Source organism: Dromaius novaehollandiae, chromosome 2 (genome assembly GCF_036370855.1).
Source record: "Dromaius novaehollandiae isolate bDroNov1 chromosome 2, bDroNov1.hap1, whole genome shotgun sequence".
Taxonomy (NCBI): Eukaryota; Metazoa; Chordata; class Aves; order Casuariiformes; family Dromaiidae; genus Dromaius; species Dromaius novaehollandiae.
The window spans coordinates 52417541-52445517 of NC_088099.1; the positions used below are offsets into that span (position 1 = coordinate 52417541).

At 38.9% G+C, this 27977-nt stretch overlaps 1 long non-coding RNA gene across 1 annotated transcript; it reads right to left on the reverse strand.

Annotated features, from left to right (window-relative positions):
- Window positions 1–5071: 5071 nt before the first annotated feature.
- LOC135327301 (uncharacterized) lies at window positions 5072–27977 on the reverse strand. The gene is made up of 3 exons (XR_010387404.1): window positions 27939–27977; window positions 20330–20395; window positions 5072–5198 (listed from the first exon to the last, which is right to left on the reverse strand). It is a non-coding gene; the product is annotated as an uncharacterized LOC135327301 (long non-coding RNA).

Sequence of the window (27977 nt, forward strand, 5' to 3'; positions counted from 1 at the left end):
CCCTTTGTAACATGTTCTTCTGTAACATCTAAGGAGTCAACATTCCTCTGGCATTAAACAAAATCCTATCTAGTCCCCACGACTCCTTTTTAAATTGATAATGTTGCTCAGGCATTTGCTTCCCTGGCCACCTTATGCTTACAGAAGGAATTAAATTCCTCAGACTCAGTTCCTCAGTAGGAGCTCTGGCAATCATAAATCATGTATTCCTGAGAGCATACACTTGGTTTTTGAGCTCTTTTAATGCAACAAAGAGGTGCATTGATCACATCTATTAAATGCTCCACAGAAGGTGCATGTAATCATGAAACCTCCCTCAGTTTGGGTTTTCACATTATGTATTTGCAAATTATATTAAAATGCAATCTCTTTGTTTTCAAGTGTGGATACGTGTTTTGTTTGGTTTGGTGGTTTGGGGGGTTTTTTGTTGTTGTTTTTTGGGGGATTTTTTGCTATGCCCTTGTATCTCTGAGTGCTTTCAGACATCTGATGGGGCATTTAACTGCTTCGTCCTTCCTTTAAGGATATTCCAGTTTGCTTGACTCCAGGTCGCAGGCATTCTCCAGTAATCGCTTGGAGCCAAGCTGCCTGAAGGAGCTTGGTTTCATTTGGTATCTAACATTTCAATAGCATGCAGCATAAACCTCCACATAGCACAGCAACCAATTACAAATGATTTTTGTCCTGGAGACTCTTAGTTGCCCATATTATTGACTTCTTTTCTGAAGAGAATATATTTTAGCTTAGTATTTCTGCTGTCAAAACACAGAGAACCAGCAATTCTCCATGCCTTTTTGTAAATGAGGTCAGTCAGCCTTGCTAGTAGGCAATCTATTCATATTCCTCTAATTGGGCAAAGACTTATGGCAAGTATCAATAGAGACATCAGAATAGATCATAGGAGAATAAGACCCACTGTACAGAAGTTTTCCTTCTGCACTTTTTTCTTTTTGGTATATTCAAAGGACATTCTTAGTTAAGCACCCGTGTTTTAAATGTTGCTTTAGCTTTTCTCATGCTTACATTGCCAGCACCTCATGCCCTCTCTACTACACAGACTTAGTAGCTTGCTGTGGCATTGTTAAAGTCTGGAAGGTTTGAGTAGGCATTTCAGAACTTGTCCTTGACATCTTTAACATTCATATAACTCATTTTCATCAACCAATGCCCAGAAAGAAAATGTGGAACTTAAAAATGTGTATTATTTATCACAGCAATAAGAAAAGGGCTTTGATTATGGTGAGTAGTGCACAAGATTTTTGTCTCTAAGGGCATGAAACACATAGATAAGCAGTAATTGCAGAACACTGTTTCAGTAACCATCTGAAGGATCTCTAGAGTGTTCACTTTCCACATCTTCAGTACAATGAAATGCAATACTACACAATGCTAAAGCTGTGATAATTTCCAAGTCCAGTTTTTGATTTGCTGAAGATTGAAGATAACATGGTGAGTCTCTTTTTTTTTTTTTTTAATCACACAGCCCTCTCCCCACAACAAACCCAAGGTTTAGTGTCAGGAAGCAAATCCGTCTTAAAACAGATTAATGAGTACTGTTTCTTTGCCTCACTTTGCAGTGGGGGCAGGGTGGAAGGAAGGACATGATCCACCTTCTTGGGGTCAGTGGAGATGCTGACTAGCAGATTTCCTGCTATGGCAGGGCCATGTGATGCTGACTTTGATCTCTTCTGTTTTCTGCATGTGGCATTCTATTAACTGCCTTTTTTTTAAAAAAAAAAATGTTGGCTTTCTGCAATAACTGCAAGCTACAACAGGATGGTGTTTTAGGACCAATGGTATGAGGGGGGCATTCTGTTGACCCCGATGGAGTAAATGTTGCTGCTGTGGGTTGGCTGTAATAGCAGGGAACTGCCTTCGGTGATCCTTCTGTCCTTCCCAGCACTGGGCTCCAAAACAAGCAGCGGTTTATGTCCCAAACACACACAACACCCCAGCCCCCAACCGCCTCTAAACAGAGCATCCTACAAGCTAGAGACTTTGGCATCTGCTGTTTTACAAGGAAGTACCTGGCTGCTTTGATGATGGATGATAATAAAAAGTAAGCAAATGACTAACTCTGGTGTAGAATTTTAGGAACCACCATAAAAAAATGCCTGTTAGGTTATCTGCAAGCAGTCCACTCCTCTGTAGTGGGGCATTGTTGCCTGACTGTATGTGCTCTAATGAGAATGTATTTGTCCAGTCTCATTTGTGAGGCATCTGCTAATGAAATATTTACTGTCTCATTTGTGCAGCTACAGTGTTCAGCATCATGGAAAAATTATTTCCTCTATTTTACAAGAAAAAAACATCTAGAACATTTGTTTTTCCTCCCAAGATCTTTAAGGAGGACTTATCATTATTGTTGTTGTTCTTGTTATTATTTCTGATATTCGCCATATTTACTTGGATGCACTTTTCATTTCATTGGTCTCTCATTTTTTTTTCGTGGGTGAAAACGTAAATGGTCATAAAAGAGTGAAAAAGGGAGCGACTGAGAAAAAAACCATCAGGGCTTGTCATTGTTGTTGTGAAGTGGGAAGAGAGTTACAGAACTGTTGAAGTTGGAAAAACCTGAGTCACAACTGATTGGAAAAAGGTGCATGGCAGGGACTGCTCAAAGCTGCTTTAGTCTCAGGATGTGCATTCCTAGGAGAAGTTCCAGTTTTGTGAGTTTTGTTGAGAGATGCACTTTTAACAGTGGTCAGTGTTGCCATCAGCACACCGTGTTCACAGTGCACTCATAGCAACGTTCATACAAGATGAGTACTCTGTGTTGAGGTCCTGTACAGAAGAACATAGAAATGTGCATATCAGAGAAACAGCTGTTCCCACATGATATCTCCAGGCAGTGGTTGGTAAAATATGCTTCAGAGGAAGGTGTTTAAAAGCTTAAATTCTATAATGCAAAGTAGTGATATAATTTTCTTGACAGGAGACAGTGGAGTTTGCCATAATTCAGAATTGTTTTAACCTTGATATTTATAAAGCTGGCTACTTTTATTTCTCTTGAGAATGCCTTGCATTACAAAATATGTCGGCTAACTATTAGCTGTTATTATTTTTTTATTTTATGCAGTGTTCCTTTTCTGTATTCTGACAGCTGTAAGCAGTGACGTGTAGCTGACTTGGCAGACACTTAAAACAAATAGCTCTGAAAGTCTCCATGTCCCCCCGCCCAGGTTATGTAGGCTGAATCATTTGATTTGCCCTTTACGGGAATGATTTGCCCTTTATCTTAATGTATTGTGTTAATCTCCTCTTTGAAACAGACTTGGCAAAATGTATGCAGTAGTCAGGGCAAAGGCAGAGCACTGGCTTGTTATTAGAAGAAAGACTAGTATCAGTACTAATATCCAGTATTAGTTAAAATTCCATTTTTTATAGATTAACATCTTGCTTTGTTCTTGCTGTTGAGGAGATTTTGTTTAACTGCCCACTGTGATACCTAAGTCTTCTCCTTGAGTGCTTACAGATAAGAGATGAGTTACATGTGAGCAATACAAATAGCTTTTTTCCCAGTGTTTTCAGTCTCGGTTTTTCAAGCGGAGATTTGCTTCCATCTTCCTCTGGATGCTTGCTGTTCTGTAGAAGACCTCTCCCTATTATCAATATCTTAACCTGAATAACTCTATGCAGATCACTTTTTACCACCTCATTATTCTTCCAGATGGTTCAAAGCTCTTTTGAAGTCTGGACTGTAATTTCATGCTGGTGCCCCAAAAAGTTTTGTTTATACTACCTCGTTCCATGAATCCCAATGGCAAAGAATTGGGCCAAAACCTGAAATAAAGATAAAATAAATAAAACAAGCTAACATCTGGGTTGAACTCAGTTCAATCTTTCCAAGTGTTCAAGTTTTGGTGAGTCAACCAGGGTTGTCTTAAATCTAGTTTCCAGATAGCAGGCATGCTGATCACTCCTTCTGTAGCTTGGGTCTGCAAGTAAATTCCTCTCTATCGCTGGCGGGTAGCAGCAACTCTTTCTGGAACAGCTGTTTCTTTTAGGATTTCTATGCTCCTGCCTGGCCCTCCATTTTTCACTGCAGATTGACAATTCTGAAAACCACAACCAGGATGATATTAGGGGAAGAGTTGATGAAATATTAAAGTAGCATGGAGAAAAATGAGAGGAAATCAGCAGTATGCGAGTAACATGACAAGTTATACTTTCAGCCGCTCCCTAGAAGGGAACTGGCTGGAGATAAATGGTGCTGTACCTTCTACAAAGGTGGGCTGCAGTGAGAATAGCCATAGACATATTGGCAGAACAAATTAAGCAGGTGAGTTAGAGATGCATCCTAAGTCACCGAAGAGGCATCTCGAATTTAATCTAAGCAGTGAAAGGAAGAAAATCCTCAAACATTGAGATCATGAGGATTGTAATTTATTTGCAGATAACATTTATGGGAAGGAAAAGTAGGTAACACAAAACAGGATTAAATAGCAGAGAAAAACAGCTGTGCATCAGGCAATAAACCCACAATGATGGTAAATTACTGAGATTTCGAACTATACTATCCTGCTTCTCAAGGGAACTCAAGTTACTCAAGTAAATGGGGAGAAATATTTAATTTATTAAACATTATCAATCATTTATCAAGCATGTGATGCTATTTCTAATGATTTTAAACACAATATTACTTTCAAATGCTCTGTGCCATGTACTTAGGATAAAACTGTGTTGTAAATGGAGGCATTTCAAAATATGCAGGAAAATAACTCAACTCAAAATATTATGACATTCAGATAGTTTCATAAAGCATGAGTACCTTTTAAGTAATGCCTTTTATCGCTTACTTGGGGTTTTCATGTTTAAGACCGATTTTCTAAGGCATTGCTTATAATTGTCTCGTTAAAATTTTGAGATATAACACCTTGCCATAGACATATTAATTCAGCATAGTACGGAAAGGGGTTATTTAAGCTTTGTCACCTTGTGTGAGATAGGTATGTGCTTAGGTACCCTTTTGATTTAAAATCTCAAAACTGTAGTCATCATCTCTACAGCTGGTCTACTATTACTCTGAATGGGGCTTGATATCATCCTGTTACATGATCTATCTACTTTGCACTCTCTTGAGCTGTGTTTTGTATCTTCATGGCAGTGAGCGAGAACAAGGTGCTGCCACCTTTTTCCTTCTGTTTCCGGATATATTTGCAATGTCATGTTGAAGCCTCTGTGCTTCAAATCTCTACCTGTAAAATACAGAGCAATTTCTGAGATACATAAAACTGTAATGATTATTTCCTATCTTCTGTTTATATTGAAGACTAATACAAACTTCACAGGTGCTGCAGGTCCAGGCATCCAGGCAGGCAGGGAAATGCCCCATGGATGAGGTAACATGCAACTCCAGAAGCCAGACCCCCAACTTGTTAGAGAGCATGCAGTGATCTCAGATGTAGCTGCAAACAACAAAAAAAAGCCCAGCCCCAAAAGATTTCACACAAACTGGGCAAAATCTCAGTGGCAGTAGTTCCACATGAACCAGTTGAGATTTGTGAAGATGATACTTTCCTAAAATTCCAGAATTCTAATTGAGGAGGTTGAGTTTGCAATGTTATTTTATTTAGTAAGCTGATTTCTACCAATTAATAGACTCGATTAAAAAAAACAATAAAAAGATACATTCCCTTAAAGCCAGACTACTTACTTTACAGAGTATTAAACCTGATACATATCCAAACCCAACATAGTTCATGTATCCAGCAGCAAGTACAGTTAGAAGAGCTTCATAAATCTAGCGTATTAGGGTGTATTAACCAATCACTGATTTAGTGTGACAGTAAAACTATGATGAAATTCCTCTGAAATGAAGCTATTTATTTGATAAAGGACTAAATCTTTGGAATAGGGAAAGTGAACAAATTTTTTGCTCCCCTTCTCCTCAGATCTACTGATGTACATCACTTTAAACATCAAGCATGATGAGTGTTTACTACTGAATTGATCAAAAACATGATCCTCAAATGAATGTTGCCTGTTTTTATCTGAGGAAAATATAAACCTCAGAGGCGCCTACTTGCTTTCCTTCTTATTAGCCCCTGGTTCAAACAGCCTATTGGGGGCTTACCCCATGCCAGCCATGGAGAAATGTGGGAGGGTTTTTCCCCCCCCCTTTTTTTTCTTTTTTTTTGCCAGGCCCCATTGGAGAGTCTGCTGGGGGCTGTGCCATGCACGAATGGAGGCCCCTGGTGCAGACTGCTCAACACAGAAGCACAGACTGTTTCAGTGAGAAACCGAAGGCAATGGTTACACAGGAGCCTGATCTGGCAGATTTTGCTTCCATTACAAGAAATTAATCCCCTGTTCAACAGACCCAAAATAGAAGCTCTTTTGCCTGCCTGGTAATTAGTCTGTTGCATATTTGCATCTCATTGGCTTTTTCTCTGTGCTTAATGGCACAGCTGCTTTTTGCTCATGATAAATTAGGATGGGGATCAGGAAATCATATCCATTTGGTAGTAATGGTGTGTCTAATAAACATGTTGCCTCGTAAGTTTCACAGTCATAATGGTAATCTCCCATTAGTTCCAGGAATGCTTCACTTCCTTCCTCCTTCTCTGCTCCCTGTTAGTTTAAGTACAGGTTTGGTGAAATGAATTTGCAGACCAACTGTCTTCTAATCAAAAGCTCGGCTATTGCTGAAAAGTCCTTACATCACATCAATCATTCTGAATCTGTGCCCATGCAGAACTATATGAATAACAATAAGAAAAAGGAAGAACAAAGTAGACCAAAACCGGGTAGTGCAGTTTATACAAGAAACATATATATGTTCCATTGCCCTTCACCTACACAGTGAATATGGTCACCTTAATATTGTCCATAGATGTTGCTATGTTATGAAAAACCTTCCTTTCATGCCATGGTTCATATCCACTCTGGTTTAGCCAACATTAAAATCAAGCAGGTCCTAGTGTTTAAACAACTTGCTGGTTTTCTCTCAGTCTTCAGTGGAAATAATCAGTACAATGGGATAAGTGCACCTAAACTCATTATTAGCTCTTTACCTTCAACAACTGGTGAGAATTTAAGGTCTTAATAGGAGGAAACTCCATTGGTGGTGGAATATCATGGCAGAACTCTATTGACTGCCAAGTGTAAGTAAAATGTTTCTTTCTTGAAGGCAGGAGGAGTCAAATAGCCAGAGACAATTTTGTTAGTCTTAAACTGAAGGAAAATTAAGCTAGTATATGCTGTATGGAATTTGAATTAAAGCTGGAATTAGAACTTGTCTTGTGCAGAGCTGTGTTGTGTGAAATCAGTGCAAGAGAACTGGGACTATAAGAATAGCTCTGTTACCAAAATTTTTTCATATTTCACTTACTTTTGTAATACTAAAACTGCTGTGCAACCACAGCACTCTCAAAACTGTGGACTTACTGAAAGCTGCAATATGGCTGAGTACTAAAAATGAGTTTTTAGTGGACAGAGAATGTCCTGAACTTTAGGTTGTCTATATTCATTTTTCTTCAGGTTTTATTTTTCTGCAAGTAGTTACATTTCTGTTCTGGTTTTTAATGTCAACGCTTCTCTTATTTCATTGCTATTTTCCACCTTGACCTGAAATTTCTTCTTGTGAGTAGATTGCTGATATCAGTGCTTAGAATTTGAGATCAAATTCTTTGCAGAAAAAATAAACTGAAGTACATGTTTTGATCCCTGATTCTTCCAGGGTACAACCTTAAGATGGCATTACTAGTTCTTTTAATCACATCAGTCGAGAGTTATTGAAAATGCCTTGGCATTTCTGCTTTTTTCTTTTGACATTAATTAGGGTAAATTAAGTGATAAATCTGTGGGTAGAACTAGCAGACTAATTACTCTAACCTTTCACCTTCTTAGGATTTGTCATCATGAAAAAGAGAAGTAATGTTTAAAATGCGACATAGCAGTGCATGGAGTTTTCTTATTATATGGGGGAGTCTGTTACAATACCATGATAACCATTCAGCCTCCTTTGCTGTTTGTTGTGCCTGAATGGACATAAAACAGATTGCTATTTGTTACCTATTTGCTACATGGCGTCGCGATGAATCCTGAACTGAGCTCACAGGGACACGATGTGAACAGGACAGCTAGCTCAGCCCAGATTCCCACTGGTGCCACTGTGTCTCTTTCCACTTAGTAGGAGCTGGATTGGCTCTACAAAAATCACGAGCAGAAGGACTGAAAAAAGGCTAACCATAAACATTTAAAAGCTCAGACGGAGCATATCCAGAAGCTGTGCTGACAAAAAAAAAATGATGCCAATCATCAGAGTTGATGTTGAATGTATGTACACAATCCTAATGATTATGTATTTTAATTTAGGATGAGATTTTATGTGGTATGACAAATTTAGAGACTGTACCTTCCAAGCCATCTCAGGACCCTTCTGGATAACAAGGCAAAGAAAAGGGTTGGTTTTATTAAAAAGAAAAGAGAGAGAGAGAAAGAAAGAAAAAGGCCCTGGCTGATCTGGAGACTCATTAACAGAATTGCAAATGTGCTAGAGGTGTGGAAAAGCCTTAGGCTTTTTCCTAACCAATAACCATCTGCACTTGTATGAGAGGAGAAGGAAGTATCCATCAGGGTTTAGCTGAAGGGAATCTTATAGCCCAGGAAAGAGCAAAGAACTGCAGAGCTGAGGACACCCTGGGCTTCCTCTAGCAGACACTTGTAATATTTAGCACTGTTGTAAAATGGGTGGAAGTTAATTGCTCACTGCCTTGTAAATTAAAAAGCTGAGTGTTTCACTGTTGATGAACAGCAGTTTGAATAATAAGTCTTGCAGTATGAGACTCTTATTTTCCTACTGAGAGGGAGGAAGTCTCTTATGTCGGAGGAGAGGAGGAAAGAGGCAGCACAGCATGTGTGTTCTTCATCACTCGCTAATTGTCCAGAGAGGGAGGAAGAGCTTCACTCCTGCTGTGTTCGTCCTCAGCAACCCCATGCCATGAGCTCCACCATGGCTGGGTTGCAGCCGTGTGGATCTTTGGCAAGTTCCCAACTTGAGAACAACGTGGAAACCAAGACTGATTGGCATGGAAGAAGTATTTGCTGTATCAGGGTTTTGCCTTCATTAATTTTCAGATCTCTGCTAATGGCCTGGCAAAAGGGAATTCTCTTCCCCATTGCACACCAGGAGCTTAAAGAAGGATGACTTCCTTTGAAGAACAGTTACCAAATTTAGAATATAAAGAAAGGCTGATGCAAAGTATGCTAGTGCACAGTGGGTGAGATTAATGTTTCTTCTAATACTTCTGCCTCACTAGCTATTCATATATCTATTGTAGAACTGGAATACTCTCTTACTGTCAAACCTGAACAACCTTATCTCACCAAAGATATTGATTTGATGGAAACTGGGAACTTTCCCTAAAAAAATTATCTTTCTGTAAAAGGTTTGCCAACCTATTTGGAAAAAAAAAAAAGTGGAGAAGTAGAAGATGATGTTGCCTAGAGAGACTGTGGACTCTCCAACCCTGGAGATATCCAATATCCAACTGGACATAGTCATTAGCAACTGCTCTTGTTGACCCTGCTTTGAGCCAGGGGATTGGTCTAGAGACCTCCAGAGGTCCCGTCCAAACTCAGCTATTCTGCAGTTTTATATTGGTGTTAACTACTTTGCCAACTGTGCAGGACAAAAGGAAGATGACCTCTGGGGAGCCTTGAAAAGCCTGTATTCTAGGTTAAGCCAATAGAGATGATGTCAGCCTACCTGACTTGCCAGCAGACCTTGTCTCTGAGAACCATGTAATTTGCTGTAATAAAGTGGCTGGTCTAAATGCATTTGCCACTCTAAAAATAACATTTCATTTCGAAATTAGCATATTTTCAATTAAGGCTCTCCTGTCTATTACGAAACAAGAAACACGCACATTAACTACCTGATTGTTCTGTCATGGAAAATATATAAATTAAACTGACAAATGTAAGAATAGAGCTCTCTGTCAGTATAAGAGCTGTATGTGTAAAAACTGTGAAACAGAGCAAGAAGAAGATTGAAAATTGCTTAAATGTAAGCTCAGTGCCAGAGAAAGGGGGGGAAAATGAAGCAAGCAAGGTATGGCTATTGAGAACATAGTACTGGTCTTTTTTTCTTTTCTTTTTTTTCTTTTTTCTTTTCTTTTCTTTTTTTTTTTTTTTACAATAGAACATATTGAGATTATCTTTGAAAATTTTAAGGTGTTCTGAAAACTTCTGAAAACAACCTGTTGAGGAATCACCTGTGCATGTATTACAGTGGTGGAATACCCAGAGGCTACTTGGAAAATATAAAACATTCTGCCATGCATGCATTGACAGTATGTATCATCAGCCTGAACTGCTGTTCAAGGTTACTTTGAATTTATCTTGAATAAAGTCCTGTGTTGTTTCTACTTAAAATATCACTTTATATTCCTATCACTTTTCTTAAGCTCTAACAAAGTATGCTGGGCTATCCTGTGCTTTGTGGGTACTGCTCTGTGCTGGGAAGGTTTGGTATCCCCCTGTCTCCAGTTGAGTCGGGTGAGAGCAACAGTGTGTGAAGCCCGTTAGGCACTTTCAGGAGGTAGAGCTTCCACAGCCGTGCCAGGGCCGGACACCACCATGAAGAATCAGCGGCCTTTTCTTCTTAGCAGAAGCAGCTGCAGATAGAGGCACAGGGTCCATGTCTCACCCCTCCGTGCTATGTTTCTGCCTGGACTTTTCAGAACTCAGTTCCCATGAGCATTCAAGGGAATGTATCCATCTACCCCATCCCATGTCAATATTCTTTTAAAGGTGGAGCATGGACACACCCACAAATACAAAATTGGCTTGCTTCAGCTCAACATGGCTTAAATTCACTCATTTTACTTAATAATTCATAAACAAAAGCATTCTCACATAAGTTGCCTTAACTCCACTGATTATTGGTAAGTCACTAAGCCAAGTTGTCACTTTCTGCGGTGCCTTGAAAATTCTAGTTTTTCCTCATACATGTATGCTCACAAAACTAAGCTTTGAGATCATAAATAAATTCTGGTTGTGGAAGGACATGAAAAATTAACCTATCAATAAATAAATTATACAGCTTATCAACAAATTTGGAACCAAGCGAAGAATAGTAACTACAGGAGAATTTTGGAAATCAGGAGGAACAGAAACTTCAGGAAGGAAAAGGATAACCAAATAATTAATTGGCATCTCTAAATTTGCAGTTGGTCATGGCTGTTACTTGAGCAGAAGGAAATAAAGGCCAAATTTTTTTTGTTTGTTTAATATTCTGCAGACTTTGAAGTGATATCTGTTAATGGTTACTTAACCTGTGACCATTACTGCCTGAATCATTCCAGTATTTTTGCTGAAATGCTGCATGCCTCTGAAAAACAAAGCTTCAGTGTTCATAAGCAACCTTTCAAACCTGGAAATAATCAAGACTGTGGACAAGACCGTGGACACTTCTCTGATTTACTTAGACTTAACAGCACTGAATACCTTATTTATCACAAATTATTTCCCCAGCTGTAATAATGAGAATAACCTTCATGATCTCTTTCCATGCAAATATGATTGAGACAGACAGTGACATCACCAAGAAACCTCTCTCTGAAAGGTTAATCTGCTTCCTAACTAGGAAATCTTCATTAGCCATGAGCTGTCATTCTAACTCCAGAGCTCCCACCTGTGGTAGGGGAAATTGCCACATGGCACATAGACTTGTACACATTAATCACCTTTCAGCCAACTGCCTCATCTTCTTTCCACTGTTATTTTGAGTTCTTGCATTACTGTCTCCTACCTGTTGCTAAGCACTGCAATTTTAATATTTGATCTCTGCAACCCAGTTTATTGGCTGTCTAATTTAATTTCAATAAATTTAGACTGAAGCTTAATCTGGATCCTGAAATTTGATCTACCCATGCGAATAGTTGTTTTTCCCCAGTTGAGCTGCAAGGAAAAAAACATTCCATTGAGAGACTAGCAATTAAACTGTGTGATGGTGTAGGAAGACGTGAATGACCCTCAGCACAATCTGGTTTAGCTGAGCCACTTTACTACCATGGACTGTTCCATAATAATTTCAGGCTGGGTGACACATTGCATTGGTGTTTATGTCAAGACCCTAGATATGTGTTTTACAAGAATTTGGATCTGAATACCGTCTGTTTGCTTGTTTTCCCTAACTCAGGCTCTAATACTTTGGTCAATAAATCAGCAATGGTTTCACCTTTTTCCTTTAACACTTTTGTTATTCAATAAACAGTACCTTCAACACCATTTCTTTTATTATATTATAAGAGGCATGTTTACAGGCAATGTCAAGAAGCCAGAAAAGCTAAGGACTAGTCATAGATACCAGGTGGGTGGATGGGCAGCCAGCCAGCCTAATCAGGCTGAGATCATAAGCACAAGACACTGCTTTCCTCCAACGTTATCTCACCATGTTATTCACCTTGAAGAACTTCTCAAAACACTCAGAGTTATAGCACTGGGCTCTGAACTCCTAGTGTTCAGCTTTAACAGTGGTTATACATGTTTTAACATGATGACCTAGGATTCTCTCTAGAGGTTAAATCTCAGCACTTGAACAGGATGCTGCAGTGGTATAATACTGTGGTAAATGTGATATAAAAACAATGTAGTCCTACCAGGCTGTCCTAGATTTTATTCTCTAATCTGAGTTAGATTTGTCAATAGGCGCACAGTGTTTTTTCAGGTTGCTCACTGAAGACTGAGAACATTTTTTCCTAGTAAGCGATGCTTATGTTCTATGTGGCAAAGCTTTTCCAGCATCTCTTTACACTCTGTGCCTTACCGAGAGCCATGTGTTAGTCCATCATTTCTGTCAACATCAACCTAATGCGTATCTGAAATATCTGTGCTTTTACAACCCTATGCAATATTAATAAGATACTTTGGTTCCTTTAACTGTAGACACTTTAGCATTAAAGCAACTGAACTATGCAGTAGTTTTTTTTTTTTTTTAACAGCAGTTTAAAAGGTAATTAGAGTGTCAATGAGATACAAGTAATTTCTATCTGTATTTTAGAAATCTACCTGAAAAATCCTCCAGTTTCAAACCCACTTTTCTTGTTTTGCATCAGTTTTACTTGGCCAGCCTAAACTTTCCATGAGAAAAGTTTTTTGAACAGAATGGGACCTTCAAAGTGAATCATCATAAAATAGTTGCTGCATTTTTACTGCTGTTGCTGAAAATACTCCTGATATTGTTTCAAATAGCATTTATTTATTTATTTGTTTAATTGCTTACAATGTTGTGTGCTTCGAGATGAGCTGGCCTCTAAGCAGTGGTGCTGTGCTTAGCCCTACCAATGCTTTATTATCTGCTTTCCAGGTAAGAAGCTGAGCTACAGCTTTTTTGAGTAACTTATTAAGATAAGAGCAGCTAAGGCTAGAATTGCTTATGAGGGAGATAGAAGGTAAGAAAAGATGGGAAGGTTTGTTTGGGTTTTCTTCTCTTACCCTCCTTGAAAGGAAGTCCTAAGACAGCTGATAAGAGAGAGAAGAGTAGTGAGGACTTGAAAAAGGGGCATATGATTAAAGAGAACTAGGGAAGAAAGAACTTCCCCTTTTCCAGGAAGAGAAGGGGCTCTTTCTGGCAGCTACTGTTCTTTCTAACAAAGACTGAGAGATTCCATCTTTCACTTAAAATGCTGTTTTCTGTGGTGCTTTGACTAGGGCTATATAAAGAGCAGCACTATTTGACCACGTCTGCGGTGGAATATTCTGGATATGACAGGGAAAATGCTACCAGTTCGCTCAAAGAAACTTCAGTTTGGAAAAAGGTTGTTGGGAATGTTTTCTTTCAAATAACATATGAAGGAGGTAAACACAAACACACTTGATGGTAGTAGGAGGGCTGCTTATGAAGGTTGGTAGACAGCTGGCATAACTATTATGAGACAGTGTAGGCGAATAAACTTCTGGATTGATCAAGAAGCAGCTAAATGCTTTATTAGATGGATATAATATTTATATTGAAATTGATTGTTTGGTAAAAGGAAAATAAAGATGCCATCTTCAGGTTTGGAGGGGTTGGGGAGGGTGCTTTTTGGCTCTTTACTGAAGCAGATTTGAATCAAGCTATCATATGCCTCTTGGCTTTATTTTTCTGCTTATAAAACCTCTTAGAAAATCTTGCCCTGGACTCCAGCTGGCAAGCTACATCTAAAATGACATGATTTATTAGCAGAACAAGTAGACCTCACTGGATTGTGGTAGAATAGCAAACATTTCACCTTCCTAAACATTATCATTTGCTTCAGGCTTAAGCAGCATTGGTCCATGTGTGACACAATGTAACACTCGGTACTTTTGAGTGTGTTTGGTTTTTTTAAAGCTTTGCTTATTTTATCTACCTTGATCCTGATCCAATGCCTGTGAAAGTAAATGGCAAGCCTCCCTCGTATCACAGTACACCTTGTATAGAGTTGTTATTGCTTCTATGGCTTTTTTTCCCCCCCACCTTCTTTCAAAGGACTCATTTAAAATAATGACTTTTCCCTACTGGGTCATCAGGAGAGAGTTATTCAGGAATAAGTATCTCAAATAACGTATTATTTTGACTAAATGCTTTGTGCTTTCTTTTGATTAGATTAAAATCTTTACCACGCTTAAAGTGTCTCATAATGATTGGTCAGCACTTGGAGAAAATATGGCAGAAGTGTAAGTATCCACTCACTGGTACATGAATTAAAAGTCAGCAATTTTAGTGGGGAATAAATTGGTTACTTAGAGGAGTAATGGGTTCACACTGAAAGATGTTCAAGAATGGTTGACTGATTGTTTGACAATCAAAAAAATGGTTTAACACCTAAAGAAGTCAGCTTTTCAGCACCTTCCCATCCCTCAGATAATTAAACCTGCCTTGAGGATATGTAACACTTTATGTTTCACAGTATTTTCTTATAGTTTGGATGCAGACATGTTATCAACGGTCCTCACACAAGGCTCTCTCATGGTTGTATTTTCCTCACTCTGTACCTTTTTCTTACTGCTATTCTCAGGAAAATCTTGAAACCACAGTTTGGATGATTTTAATTTTGTCCATCATTCAGAAGGGTGACTACTTGACCCAGCCCATGCTGGGAGCTGTGTTCACATGGTTGAGTGCAGACAGTCTCATACTGGCTTTGGCCAGGTCCAAGATAATCAGGTGCAAACCAGTCCTCCAGTTGTAATTGTGAATGTTGCTATTCACACACCATGCCTGTGCTATTATCTTCTGCCTCCTGGGTGTACTTAGCATAGCACCAGGATGGTACTTACAATGTGCCTGCCTGAATTTTGGACCATAGCTGTCAGCTCAGAGCCACAGTAGATCTACACTGCTATTACATACACAGTCAGGGGCATAGCATACGACACACAGCTTCCATATTAAGGATTAAACTTTTGGCTAGTATGTCTTCTAAACATTGGAGTTCTTTGAGTCTTAGAACCTTGAAGGATTCAGCAAGTAGGGTTCAAATAGGAAGACATTTCATCATACCACTGGAGAAAGGAGACCTTTAATTTTGGAGAAAGAAGACCTTAATGCCTGTATCCAGGATATATTTGTGACTATCTCTAACTGAAGTGTCTCTTTTTTTGTACCTAAGATTAATGTGAACCTTTCCTGTAATGATTCTTTTCGTGTTTTTACTTGCCTTAGCACAGACATTTTTTCAGTAGATTGGCTGGCTGAGTAGCAATGGGCTTTGAAATGCCGTGGTCTCCAGCCAAACTGGAGAAACAGATGAGGTTGATATTTTTGCCATACATCAAGTTGCAGATAACACAGACTTGTTAGAAACTAAGTTTCTGTCACTATAGCCGATACAAACAGCTTGGCCTAGTTATAGAGAATTAGTAATGATGCCCAGACGTCCACACTTCCAGCTATATTGTTCAGTGGCTGATTCCACTTTGCTTTACTTCTGAATGTGTCTAGCAGTCAACGTGAATACAAACATACGTCTCAATAACTGTGAATAAATACAGTCAAGTAGAAAGACTAGAAAGATGCACTATTACCATTGGAGAGCATCAAAGCACGAGAGTTTGAGAGCTGTGTTACCTATAGTAAGCATTCACTAAAAGCCTTGGTTTAGAAGAACCTGAGCTAATACAAACTCCAATAGGTAGATAGCAGTAGTTCTTTCATAACTTTAAATAGTGGGTGAAGACAGCAATACTTTCATTAGGGATGCTATAGACCACCTGCATGCAGATGTTATATTGTAGACATGAGGCAGTGCCATGGGGAGTATTCATGGATCTCTTCTTTTGCTGGGAAAATAAGCATTAGCAATCTTTAATGCCTCTGATTCATGGAACTACTTTGAATCTTAACACATGTGCTATAAACAGACCTTGGAGAGGAGGGTTTGCCTCATACCAATGATTTCTTGGTCTTATCTTCCATTAAAATGATTCTATGACTTGAAACCTCTGGGTCCATAATGGGAGAATTTGACTGCTCTGTTCTGTGTGAGTGTGTGTGCGTGTACATGCGTGTGTGTGCACACGTGTTGTGTTCCATGTCTTTCATACTTTTCTCCCTCAAAAAAAAATTTCAAGGTTCCTATTGCTCATGGTAGGACTCTACTGCCAGTGCAAATGATGCGGAGCTAAGAAACAGTCACTGAGCTCCAGTATTAGATGCCTCATTCCTGACTGGTTGTTACCAAAACATGGTTAAAATACTATTGCATCTAGGAGTCTGAATGCTATTATAGACATACTTTTCCCCCCCCATCCTACAGAAACTTGGCGAAAAGATGGAACATAATACACAATATTGAGTAGACTCAGTGATGCCGAAAAAAAATTGAGGTGAGTATAAGAAGACATCAGTTTGGTATTTCTGAGTTTTCCTAGTTTCTGAGTTTACCCATGATCTTCATCAGAAACATGGATCATGATAATCTGTATGGGTTTTTAATTTGAGGAAGTAAGATAATTTGAACAATTGCCCAGATAAGAAACTATTTCACTACACTGATCATGACATCAAGGCAAATGGTTGAAGAAGTTTAGGCTTGACACCAAAGATCAAACTGAAAGGTGGCAGATAGATTCAGAGGTGAACTAGTTACATATTACTCAGTCATATGACGTAGTGAAAGAAACAACCAAAGCTGCTCTGTAAGGTCTTGTACTCGTTTCAGCACTGCTGATGAGATTTAAAATCAGATTTTTTTTTTTTCAAAAAGATATCACAGAATAAGATTCCCAGAATTATCTGACATGTGCTGGCCACAGATTTGCAGTGGGCCTCATTTGTCAGGAGATACTGGTATCTGTCACAGATCACCCCTACTCTAAGATCAAAATGGAATGGGTATTTGAAGTGCCATACTACAATATCCTTAGTTTATGTACACAGTTTACCATATCTCTTGTGTTCTTCTGGGCTCTGTCAATGAGTGTTGTGCCACTATTGCCTGGCCTTCTCACATAGTTTTCTCACAAGCTGAAGAACTTAACTCCTCTGTAGAGATAACAGCGCGGAATTTGTGCAAGCCAGGTGTTTTATAATATCCTACCTTCTTTGTCTGCAATACTGTCTTGGTTCTTTAAGTTGAGTTGTCCATTAGCTGTCATGTCAAAACTTGCATCATATCCTCCTCTTAAAATATCAGACATTTCCAAGGCAAAAAGGTGACACTTCAAGTTCTTGCTAAGTGTTATTGTCATTCTGATGGGACTAAGTGAGGTAAGCCATTTTGGACCTAAACATGGTTTCTTGCCTTCTCATTTCTTGCTGCTCTGACCTAAAGCAATGTACTTAAAAGCGTTTGAGTTTTATCCCAGTGATGCCCCTGCAAAGCCTGAAAAAATAAAACCCAGTGTGTTTAACAATAAATATGCACAATATAGTGCAATGATTACTCAGGAGGAGTTCAGCATGGGTTCTTTGCATCATGGAAAGACCTCCGTCTTCCTCCACATTTTACCCGTGAAAAAACCTGAGATACCTGGGGTTATGGCAGCAGAGCAGTAGCAGTAATTTGTGCAGGTGCAAACTAGAAGTTAATCTGGATTCCATCAGGGCTGGCAGTAATTCATAACTGGCTATGAGACACTTAGAAAACTATACTGAAGCTGATAGAATCATTTTTCACTTGACTCTTCACAGTGCTTCTAATTTGAATTCTTCTTTGGGCTCTGCTTCAAACTGAACTGTAGGTCCCACACCAGGTTTTCGCAGGGGACTTCCAGCAGTTTAGGACCCTTAGAGTGTGATCAGATAAGCCCTTGCTCTCCTCTTAGTGCTAGGATTTGCATAAGGCTACCCTCAGGAGCTGTTTATGCAAACACAGCTTCCTCTGCACTTCAATGGCCTGGGCATAGCTAGTTGTAAAGTTTCAGCAGAGTTTCAGTAAATTCTTAAACAGCACAAGTACACACTCTAATGTATAATCCAAATGTGGTCTTTCTATCAGCATGCCTGTGTTTTAGAGCTGTACGTTGTTTAACTGGTTTAAACTGGGGTTTTTTTATTTCTTGGGGGGGGGGGGGGTTCTGTGTTTTTTTTTAATTCATTAGTGACAGAGTCCCTAATGTGCTTGCAGCTGTACTCGCCTAAAAATTTTATACCCTTATATCTTTATCCTTGTCTCCTGTTAGGGGTGCTGTAGTGATAAACATAGTTAGAGCCATATCATGTGTAGACAAGACTTGTGTTCCTTTGACTTCTAATGAGAAGTGGGTTTTTAAATTTCTCCTTAAAATCATGTTACATTGCACCCACCTGTATCATTCTACACAACCCACTACACCAACCAAGGTCACTTGATAGTTAATCTCTGTTTTGCCCATGTCCAGGACCCTGTGCACAGTGTTCCCTATGCATGGAAAACCATGGAGCCATCTTCTGCTCAGATAACGGTCTTCTTATTGAGATGTTAAAAAGGAATTATTGGGTGGCTTATTTTGCTTTTCAATGAACCAGGAAGCTTAACATCCTGCTTTGCATTTTGCAGGGTACTTTGTATTGCATGTGCCAGATGGGCCCAGGTGCCTGCAGGGAGCTTTGATGAAGCTAACAAACTTGGTGATGAGGTAATAGCCAAAGGATTAGTACCCCTGTTGGGACCGAAATTGTACTGATGGCTAACTTAAATAGGAAATAATGTGTTTAACTCCTCCCTTCTATGTTTATTTACCCTTATGGGTTTTTTTCCAGAACTTTCTCTTTGTTTTCATTATTCAAACACTTAAGCATTTGCGTTGTATTTTTCAGAAAGCACTCTGAGTCATGTTTTTTGAATGCTGCTGTGTAAATCATGTATTTCAATTGATTAACAGTTTAAAGCTTTCTTTCCTTAGAACAGTTGCTAAAAGTAGTAACGTCACAAAAAGACTCTGTCTGTAAGCTATGATAATGGCTTTAAAATAAAACATTAAGTTGTTCACTCAGAATCAAACTTTATGCAAGCTATTCTGGTTTTGTTCGGGGTAGGTTCTCAAACAGATTAGATTGCGTTAGTCCATAATTAATGAACGTATGGTGCTTTGAGACCTATAGATGAAAAGTAACTGTAATGATTTGTCACTATTAGATTTATTCAAAATTAGAAAATCCAGCATGTTACTATTAGGCTGGATGATTTCATTAACTATAATCTTGATGTGGAACATTACAAACAAGAGCTCCAATCTGAGAGCTTTCAGAGTTCCTACTATAGAGATGATTAAGGAAACTGTGTCTGTTTTGTAATGATATTTTAAATGCATTTTTACTTGGTTATTTTGCAGGAATCAAAATGACACTTCGATCTTCCAAAATTATGCGAAAACCTTCTACAATCTGCTGTTTCTCTTGTTCTTTCCTCTGTCTTGTTCCCGTAACTGAATATATTGACAGTGAAGTTAATGGCAAAGGAACTCTAAAACTCTAACCTTTCAGAAACTGGAGAAATTTTGAAAGAGTCTAAAAAACATGAGATAACCGCTAAAAGTTTTAAAAAGGAAAAAAAAATCACTTTGCAGTTGGTAGCAAAAAGAAAGAATGATTTGTATTTTACAGTGCAATCCCAATTTTTCCTCTGCAGCCATTCGTGGCCATGTTTTGGTTTGGGATTCTTTGCTTTTCAAGAAGACCTAACATTTTCCAGCACGTATAATCCTGCCCTGGTAGGAGGAAATTCCTGTTTCTCTAGAACATAATTCAGTTCTTTCAAACACTTACCAAGTCATCTTTGAATTCAAACATTTGGGGTACAACCAGGACTCTCTATTCCTAGTTACGAAAGTAAAGATATTGAGGAATCAACTGTACATATCTCCAGCCGACTGTTCTCCCCCTGCCCGCCCCCATCCCTTCTGAGGCCAGAAAGGAATTAAAACAGACAGTTGCTACCTTCTGAATGCATCTGCAGGCTAAATCTTGTCAGCCCAAGTCTTCTGTTGATTCACAATAATGGTCCTGGAATGAAAAATAGAAGGACAGTATGGTGGGCAAACAGACTTTAATGGTCATCTCGCCTGAAAGGTTATGCAATAATTTCCTGGTGGCAGTGTGGGTCTGGGTATATGTGCTTGTGTGTGGAGGGGGTTAGTGGGTACGGTGCTCTCTGTACATTTTTCCATGCTTTGTTTTTCCTAAGCTCTAAATGGACTAATTGTTAGGAAGGGTTGAGTCAAGTCTTGATGCCTAGAGGAATGCACAACTAAATTATTCTTTTTACAAGGTACAAAAATACATTCTTGCTGTTCATTAGGCCTGTTGGGCCCGAGCATGAGACATGTGCAAATGTGGGAATACACATCACAACATTCATCACGGTACACTGTATAACTACAGCAACCAGTAGCAGGAAGTCTTTCTTTGTGTACCTCAGCAGGCAAAGGCAGCATTGAAGACATCTATTTTGCCCCCAGGCTTTAGCAAGTTGCAATTAAACAGAATCTCAGTTGCTAGAATTTTCTGTGGAACCATTGATACTGATTTACACCGAAGACTTACCTAGTAAATTTGTGGTCTTAGCATGGAGCATTCTTTCATCTTTATTCTACATTTAACTCTTCACGGGGAGCTGGAGTGTGCTAAAGCTTTATAGCCCACACAGCTCAGCTGTGGGCTTGAGTTCCATTTGGTGTGAATTGTCATATATAGGACTGAGCTGAAGCTACTTTGCTAAATATCAGCTGGCCATGCGGCCTATATTATACGTAGTAATGCATTGTACTAGTACTGAACTTTCAAGGAAGAGCTCCAGAATCTAATCAAATACCCTGTGGTCTACCTGCAACTGTAGAACAAAATGAATGACTCGAAGAGGCAGTTCTTCGAAACACCAAAGAATGCTCTTTCTCAGCAAGTTCCTTAAATTCTATGTTTACTTCATACTATCGATTCATACATCTTGAGGTCAATATCTTCACTGTTTTTCTTTATTAATGATCGTGCCATCCCTTCTTTCCTTTTAGAATAATGGGTCTTCCTAGAGCTTTGTTTACACTCCTATGGCAACGTATCAGACACAAACAAACTAATGTAAGAACGCAGGGGGATGAGGATCTTCCTCCTGAGACTGAAAATATTGGGCTAGGAGAAGGGGATGAGTTCTAGTGGTGTTTATGTTTCACTCTTTTGGAAAAGTCACTTCAAAATTCTTAACAAAGTTACCTTCAATTCTTCCTTAGGTCTCATTCAAGCCAGATCTCTTTTTCTCTTCTGATAGCTTTTGAAAGTAGTGGGAGAAAATGCACTTGTATAGCCTTTTTCATTGTGTAGCATGTATTGTCGGGCTATATATCATGCTGAGCAGCTCCTTAAAAACTCAAGTGTCTGAAGCTCTGAATGATATAAACAGTTTAGAAACACAAGGCACACTGCTGTCCCATGCATATTTATGGAGCTTCTCACCCTGTGAACTCATCCCAAAGGACTTTGAAGAACAAATCAGCACTCCAGTATTGTGACAATAAACTTTGATATAGCTTATAAAACTGAAGGTACTTATTACCAATTCAAAGCCTCTATTGAACAAGTGTGTCTTTTTCTTTCTATCTAAAAGTAGAGCAGGAAGTGCTCCTTTCCTTCTTTTAAAGGTAAAGTGAGGATGAAAAAGGGAAGATGAAAACAGACCTGTTCTATTCCTAGGACTGGGTCCTTCCAAAGGAAAATTAGTGTGTATTTTCTGTTTTTTCAATTGCCTATCCTTCATCGTTCTTGTGAATTCAAATTGAATGTGGCCTAAATATCCTAAGACTTTTATTAAAAAAAAAATAATAAGGTACTACTTTTTTTATGGTCTTTGAGCTTTCAGAGAGAAGATAGGATGTGTAGGCAAGGTTTTCCCGACATGCTATGTAGAAATTCCTTTTCTTGTTAGAGTCAAGATTTTGCACATAAATTATGTATATCTGATAGTTGGAGCACAGAAGAATGCATCAAATTTTGACAGAAAATCATGAGTGTTGTTGCATGGATGTAGAAAGGAAGGATTCTCACAATTGTTCTTGGTGCAGAGCAAAAGAAAGGATGTTGATGAGAGGCTTTTCTTTTTCCCCCACATAAGTTAGATACCTTTAGACACACTGAAGATAGCTTGTGCAGCCAAAGATGCAGTGGGACACCTACTAGGAATTTTAAAACGTGTCAGGTAATTATCTGCATCTTTAAGCAGCTAAGTACTTTTTTAAAAAATTATGAGCTTCTCTATTGCTTAAGTACTTTTGATGGTTCTAGTCTATGACAGTCTTTCTTCAGTACTAAAAATGAAAAGATTGGAGTGCCATGGCAACAGTTTTCTTTGTATATTATAATGACCCAAACCCAAGCCTCCAGAGCATTACACCATGTTAGCTTATCTTTAGCCTGTGGTTAAAGTCTTTTTCCCTTGCTATTCAACAAGTTATGCTAGTCAGCTAGATAACTGTTCTCCCAGAGATTTGTGCCACAGAAATCACTTTTTATGTAAACTTAGGATACCACTATCTGCTGGCACACAGTTCTGAAGCGCATTCCAATAGAAGTATGCAGCCTTTTGTGCAATTTGGATTCAATAGAAACTGTAGGTATTTTCCTAAAATTAAGTCTTCATCTCTTTGAATTTCAGACTTGAAACATCAGCATGGCTGTCTTTCCATCTCTTTTTCCTCTGTAAAATTCACCAAATTATTGTACTGAGGAGGCAGAATTGGGTTTCTTCCCCCAAGTCATCTGTGACATCCTTACCAAAACTGTGACTTAGAAATTTCATGAGTGCAACTTGCTTGTGTTTTACTCTTCTACACTGACTATGCCGTGTAGACTGCAGATAGCATGGCAAATTCTTGGCAGATATAGGTGAGCACAATGCTCTGAATTTCAGGGAACCATAGGAAATTACACCAATGTAAATTATGACTCTGTAGTATGTAGTCTGTGTTAGGATGGTAGCTGTTCTGTAATGCTCCACTGCTCTAAAATGCCATTGGTAAGTGCCGTTCAAGCTGCTTCTACATTGATGTAAAGCTACAAGACAAAGAAAAATTTTTTGAAAAGAATTGCTAAATGTGTCTTTCCTGTTGCTTAGAATGATTATTAGTCTCTTCTTTTTTCTTACTGGAGTACAATTTCCTAGAATATGTTCACAAAAAAACAGAACCTGGATCAAAAATCCAGCTAGCCCTGTATGCAGTCTTTAACAGTGGATGGAAGTGGATTGATTCTTAGAGAGATATATAAGAATAGCAGAAGTAAATTGTGCTGCTTCTTTCAAAGATTCAGCTTCCAATACCTTGGGGCTCCACCACAGAAATGGTTTTTGAGCCAAGATGATGTCTCCATAATTGCTCCAAATGAATTTTATTTCCATGACCCTGTTCGATTAGCCCTTGAGCCTTGAGCCTGTGCCATCCTTTAGCTTCCACAACATATTGCAGCAAGCAGTTTCGGTTGATACAAGCCATCTCAAGAACTACCTTCTTTTATTGTCTTGAGCCTACCACCTGCTAGCTTTGATCAATGCTTCTGTCCATGGGATGGTTGGTGATTATTCATTCATTCTCTTCATGTCCATTTTGTTTAGTTAGAAAAGCTTTATGACAAACTCTTTCTCTCTACTGTTTCCCTACAGTGATCTACTGGGTTGAGAAGCCAGGCTTCAGAAAATTGCTGACAACTTCTCACTGTGTCATATTTCATTTTTATCAGGCAATATGTTCATCATAATGGTGTAGGGGTCAGTTTTAAGAAGCTAATGAGGGAAGGTGATCAGGTACCCCTAATTCATAACCACCTTCTTAAACTCTCACATCATCCACTCTGTGTTTGCCAACTAATGTAGCTCTGTCACATGTAAACTGAAGATCACTATATAAAACAAGTCTGTCTCATTCGATGCCCTAATTTCAGATACTTATTCATATGTGTCCTCAAGATTCTCTGGGTAGTTTTACTCTTTTGGTAACCAAGCTAGACCTCCTGATGTCTCAACGTCTGAACAAATGCGCTGAGTGACTGGCATCTGTTGAATTATCACTGGCAGAAGTAAAATGCACTGAATAAAATGAGAATCAAGGAGAAAAACATCAGTTGAGAATTTGGAAGGAATATTTTTTAGAGATTTGATGGTTTTTATTCAGGTTTGCCCATACAGGAAGAAAAAAAAATGTGGCTCAGGATTTACAGTTCTCAGTTACTGGATATTTAAGGCCAGAAAAGCCTTTGGTAACATGGCCAGTCTTCCTGAATCAAGCTCTGCCAACTATGATATGACTTTAATCCAAATTCTAACTGCTGTGTCTTACGACCTGGCATAGGTTGAATAATTCAGTAACTGTAGATATTGAAAGTTTGCTTTTTCCAGTGAAGTTTTCTTTCTGTCATTCTTCTTGTAACTTTTCTCAACAAAATTTCACCAGCATTCATGTTCCATTTTTGCCTGGATAATTTTCTTCCTCCTCCCATCCCATTTTCATGTCATTTTCTGATATTCATAAGCTAAAATTGCATTTTGTTTGGGTGTAATAAGCAAACACATAGCTGTTGTTGCTGTGAGGTTAAGCAGGTCAAGTTCAAAACAAATTTCAGAAAACAGAATTATTCAGGTTGGATGGGACCTCAAGAGGTAATCTAGTCCAACCTTCTGTCAAAGCAGGGTCAGTGCACGCCCTCCTTGTTTCATGAGAGAATTTGTATTGGCGAAGCACAGGTGGATGAGTCTTTAGCCACAGTACTTTGTGATCATGTGTTAGCCGGTTTATACAGGATGAAATTAAGTCGTAAATTTTGCTGGCACGGTATAAGTTGGTCACTGCTGGCAATTTGGCTATGATCATAAATTCATGCTAGCAACTCTCTCTGCTGCCAGCACACTGATCCTGTGGGAGCCGCAATTAGCATTTTTGCAAGGCCGATTTGCTATTTGCTTTCTTTCTTCCACCTGCCCTCTCCTTTCCCTGTTTGTCTTTATAAAAAAGAATAAGATGCGAAACATTTCCTGGCAACCTCTGCGCCCTGCTGTTCCTAATTGTGAAGTGAGGTGGAACCTTATAACGCAACCATATCACCTTCAGCCACAGAAAGACATCTTCTAAGTAAGCCGCACATGTCTCCTGATTCAGTGGGGTTACTTCCATCTACCCAGCATTATGACAGAAAAGTCATAAGGAAGAAGAAAAACAGAATTTAATACACACATATGCTACCCATCTCAGCCCAAAGGTCTTGTTCACTTGATCCTAAGGACAGGCTGATGCAGGGTTAAATGGAGACAAATGTCATGGCTACTTAAAAGTTGCTTTGTTTATAACTTGATTAGTTTAGGGCATATGTACACTGTGAATCCACAGCAGTAAGTGCTAAAAATATGACTGGAATTGTATTCTAAGAAACTATCAGCATGACTGGTATTGCAATGTGTCCTAAGATACAGGTATCTCCAAGGACTGCAAATGTGCTGCAAGGAACAGAGCTGATGCACTGCTAATATGCTGTGTGTCAAGAGGAAGATCTCACTAGAATTGCTTTAAAAACTTTTCTGGGTTTTGGGGAGGGAAAAGGAACTTCGGGACTGTGAGGCAGCTTCTTTGCAAACCCCTTTACATTTTTTGCTACAGCTTCTTTGCAAAGTCACTTCCTCTCTCCAAACTCCTTTCAACGTGGTATGCTTTTACACTCTTCAGCTGGCTGGATCTTCACTGTGTGGTCATCAGCATCTTTCTTCCTGAGAGAAAGAGTAAGATGAAAGGCAAGGGAAGCTCTTGCTCCGGTATCTAAATAAAGAGTTTTTAAAACATGGCGAAATATGCCTAGTGCCAGAACAGCATCTATTCCTTCCCTCCATTGGTGTTTTTTTTTTCTTTTTGAGTTAAAAAGACCCTGAGCAACCTAATGTAACTTTGAAGTTTGCTTAGATTAAGAAGGGGGTTTGGACCTCCAAAGGTCCCTTCTGACCTAAATTATTCTATTATTCTAAAAAAGGAAGGAAGGAAGGGAAGGAGGAAGGGAGGGAGGGAAGGAGGAAAAGAGGGAAGGAGGGAGGAAGTCTTTATCCTGTCCAGTAGTGGAAAGTAGATATTTTCTCTTCTTTTTGCTTTATGTCACTTCAAAAAATTGATGCTTAGCTCACCATCTTAGATGCCTAGTGTTTGTTCAAGGATTGCAGGGCACAAATTACTCTAGAGATTAATTTAGAACTCAGTATAAGTCCAGAGTTCAGGGCCTCTTGAAGGCTGGCATTGTTGCACTATATCTAAGGACAGTTAACATCAAGGATGAGATTCTAGAGAAAGCATGTGGTGGTTTGAAATGTATGATAGCAGTTGATTCTAGCTCCTTATGAGATTCCCATACTGTGAAAAGGGTCAGGTCAGCAAACGGGCATCTTGGATTGTAAGTCTGGCATGTCCTCTTCTTTCTGACCCATTTTGTGAGCCAATGCGAGTGTCAGAGGAAGAAGTAAACTTGTAATAACATCTTCTTTGAGTTTGTGGGAGCAGACTCATGAGCAGACTTTTGAGCACATTTCTCTAGAATGTACTATTAGTTGTTCTGACAGATGGAGAGTAGTTGGGGGGATGTTCCAGTGGATATAATTAGATATTATGGGACATGATGAAGAAAAAGCAAATATGGAGAGAATATTCAAAAAAGTTTTTTATTTATTTGGTACATTATAGCACCCTAGAGATCTTAAAACCTATCGATATTCATACTTAAAGAAATGACAAAGCAGGGAGGCAGGAACTGAAGCAGAAAGACAGCTAATCATTGAGAGAATATTATGCAAGTTACTCAGAAAGGCGGGTGCAAAGTACATGTAATAAAATAAAACTCTCTTGGCTGACTCACTCTTTTATTGGCTACGAGGAAGAAGTGGGACTTTACAGGTGTTCAAAATCATGCTGAGAAGTGTTGGAATCCAATCCTCCAAACACCCCCAGAGTATCAACTGGCTAACACTTCCCGGACTACCTCAGCCTGCCTCTACATTGGCATCTTATCTGAAATGAGTAATGCTGATTTGGAATCAACAACAAAAACAAAGGAACAGTATTAAAAATTAAGATTGTTCTTGACCAGATTGCAATTTGAAGCATCTGAAAAAGGAAGTGTTCATCAAGCTTTCCAGTGGCTGCCCTTGCTACTAAATAGACTATATAGTATTCACTGTCTGGTGCAGAAGAGCTGTCTTCTGCCTTCCTTCCAAATAGGAAAAGTGGTTAATACATACCCTAGCATTAATATCTTAACATTTTTTCTAGGAAGGGTGTTTCATGTTAATTTTGTTTCCTGTAGAAAATAAAGAGGGAAAAGTTTCTGGCACCAAAATGTGCCATAACCAGAATTTTTCTTTTGCTAAGGTGTTGGTTTCAAAACCTCCACACCACACACATTCTTTTGTATCTAATACCTACAGGAAGGAATCATGCATCTTGAAAGACATAACTGGAAAAAGCTTATTGGCTCATTGAGAGTAAAATATTTCCAGCCATGGGCTGCACTGTATAAGCAGCACAGTGTTTCTGGTACTTACCTTTTTGCTCTGAGCTCTGTTTTATTTGCAAGTTCATAA